The following is a 3,116-nucleotide window of genomic DNA, read 5'->3' as shown; positions in this document are numbered from 1 at the left end:
GATAAGTCTTACATTTTTCACTAATGAATGAGAGTATATCAACTACTCACCTTATAATTTAAAACGAGTAATGTTAGAATGTTATATTTAAAGATCTAATTTATTATAAATAAATGTAAGTGATAAAAAAAAGTTCAAAAAGAAAATTAAAAAACACCTGAAGATTTATCATCATTGAAAATATAAGAAAGAACGTACAATACAATATTTGGGTCCCTAATTCTCATCATTGAAAATATAAGAAAGAACGTACAATATAACACTTGGGGTCCCTAATTCTCATCATTAAAAACACCTGAAGAATTGGAAAAGTTCAAATTACAATAAAAACTTTAAAACATAATTCATAAAATGTTTTGTTAAGAATTCTACTTTTTACTAATTCGACAAACATTTCTCTATCATGGAATAAATATACAATAAGTAGTTTAGATAAGTTTAATTTACATCTTTTCAATAACAAGCAAAGGAGAATATATAGACTAGGTTTTTTTTTCCCTTTTTTAAATATCAACATAAGATGCTTGTCATAGATTTTTGAGTTAAGCAAAAATTGAAGAAAAGATATTATATGAAGAATCCAAAGACGAGGTGGTGGTAGATAAAAGGTGAAGAATAAAAAAGTTTTCTAAAACGGATAGAAAAAGAGGCAAAGTGGGATGAGAACGGAAGTACGGAGGAGATGTGAAGAGAGATGGTAGAAGTTATTCGAAGATAAGCAAAAGAAAGTTTTAGTGAATATAGAGGGATAGGACCAAGAGACAAGGAGTCCTGGTGGTGGAATGCGACAAGAAAAGATAAAGGCAAAAAGGGTGTGCTTTAAAGAATGGTCTTTGTGCCGCAATGCAGATAATTAGGAAAAATATAAGGCGGCTAAGAAAGAAACAAAAGTGGTTGTAAGCGAAGCAAGAACAAGAGCATATGAGGGTCTCTACCAGTCTTTAGGCACGAAAGAAAGAGAAAAAGGTATATATAGAATCACAAAAAGCTGTGAAAAAAGAACGAGAGACTTGCATCAGATTAAGTGCATAAAGGATAAAGACGGAGAGGTGTTGGCTCAAGAGGAGAAGATCAATGAAAGGTGGAAGAGCTACTTCTACGAATTATTTAATGAAGGACAGAAGACTCTTCCAAGCCTTGGTCGGTTATGCACGAGGGAAGATCAAAACTTCGACTACTATTGAAAGATTTGAGACTTCGAAGTAAAAGAGGCTCTGAAGCGGATGAAAAATGGCAGGGCAGTAGGACCTGATAATATCCCGATTGAAGTTTGGAAGGGTCTTGGAGAGAAAGACATTAGTTGGTTAACCAAGTTTTTTAATGAGATTTTAAGGTCTAAGCAGATGCCAGATGAGTGGAGAAAGAGCACTTTGATACCTATCTATAAGAATGAAGGGGATATACAAAGTTGCAGAAACTATAGAGGAATTAAGCTCATGAGTCATACCATGAAGTTATGGGAAATGGTGATAGAACGGAGGCTGAGACAAGAGACACAAATAACATAGAACTAATTTAGTTTTATGCCAGGCAGATCCACCACTGAAGTGATATACCTGTTAAGATGGATGATGGAGAGGTATCGTAATAATAAAAAGGATCTACATGTGGTGTTTATTGATTTGGAAAAAGCATACGATAGGGTGCCAAGGGAGGTCTTATGGAAGGTTTTAGAAAAGAAGAGAGTAAGGATTGCATATATTCATGCAATTAAAGACATATATGATGGGACTACAACTAGTGTGAAGACTCAAGGTGGTGTGACAGAAAAATTTTCTATTAGTTTAGGATTACACCAGGGATCATCCTTAAATCCATACCTTTTCACATTAGTCTTGGAAGTACTCACAAAGTATATCCAAGAGCTTGTACCATAGTGCATGCTTTTTGCCGATGATATCGTCCTTATGAGAGAGTCAAGGGAAGACCTAAATAAGAAGTTGGAGTTAAGGAGAGAAGCTCCAGAAGTGTATGGTCTGCGCATAAGCTGTAACAAGATGAAATATATAGAATGTAAGTTCGGCCTGTGATGGAAAAATCCTAATATAGAGGTGAAGATTGGAGATAACATCCTAGAAAAGTTAAGATTTCTAAGTATCTTGGGTGCATCATACAGAATAATGGAGAGATTGAACAGGATGTAAATCATAGGATCCAAGCAGGTGGGTCAAAATGACGGAGTGCGTCTGGTTTTATATATAACAAAAAAGTGCCTTTAAAACTTAAAGGTAAATCCTATCGCACTACTATCAGACCGACTATGCTTTATGGTACAGAGTATTAGGCAGTCAAAGAGGAGCACGAACATAAGCTAAGTGTGGCAGAGATGAAAATGTTGAGATGGATGAGTGGTCATACACAATTAGATAGAATAAGGAATGAAGATATAAGAGAGAAAGTTGGAGTAGTATCTATTGTGGAAAAGATGGTAGAATCGCGTCTCAGGTGGTTCGTACATGTGAGAAGAAGACTGACAGAATACCCAGTCAGGATGGTGGATGAGATAGAAGATAGACAAGAGGTGAAAAGCAGAGGAAGACCTAAGAAGAACATCCATGAAGTAGTCAAACGAGATCTACATGTAAACGGTCTCTCTATAGACATGATACATGATAGAGCTCAATGGTATCGTTTGATTCATATAGCCGTGTTGTTGTTTTGAAAGGTATTAAAAGGTTATCACCATATATAAAGGTAGAGAGGAAGTTCAATACAACTGCAATACATACAACCATACACATAAATAATTAACAAAAACTGAATATAAATAGTAAAATTTTTGGATAAAATATATTTTTTATCTCTAATATTTGTAACTTTTTTTAAAAAATACTATTAACATTTAATTTTATTCAATTGTGTCCCTAGCATTTTCAATGCTTCCAATTATGTTCATAACGTTTTCGATTTTTGTCAAAACTATCCATAAATATAACATTTATCAAATTCTTTCGTCTTTATTCTTTGTTCAGTTTGCATCACCATCCATCTCAGTTTATTGCATATCAAGATTTTTTCAAATTTTATCCCTAACATTTTAAATAAAGTTAATGTCTAGAGATAATTTTGTTACAAATAAAAAATATTAGAGATAAAATTAAATAAAATTAATGTTA

At 33.5% G+C, this 3,116-nt stretch overlaps 1 protein-coding gene across 1 annotated transcript in view; it reads left to right on the top strand.

Annotated features, from left to right (window-relative positions):
• Positions 1–3,116, top strand: part of LOC107619799 — an 11,823-nt gene that overhangs the window by 1,105 nt on the left and 7,602 nt on the right. The gene's annotated exons all lie outside the window — the stretch shown is intronic.

This window comes from Arachis ipaensis, chromosome B09, assembly GCF_000816755.2.
Source record: "Arachis ipaensis cultivar K30076 chromosome B09, Araip1.1, whole genome shotgun sequence".
Classification (NCBI taxonomy): domain Eukaryota; kingdom Viridiplantae; phylum Streptophyta; class Magnoliopsida; order Fabales; family Fabaceae; genus Arachis; species Arachis ipaensis.
The sequence above is the reverse complement of the archived record's forward strand: the minus strand, read 5'-3'. Positions and strand labels throughout refer to the sequence as shown.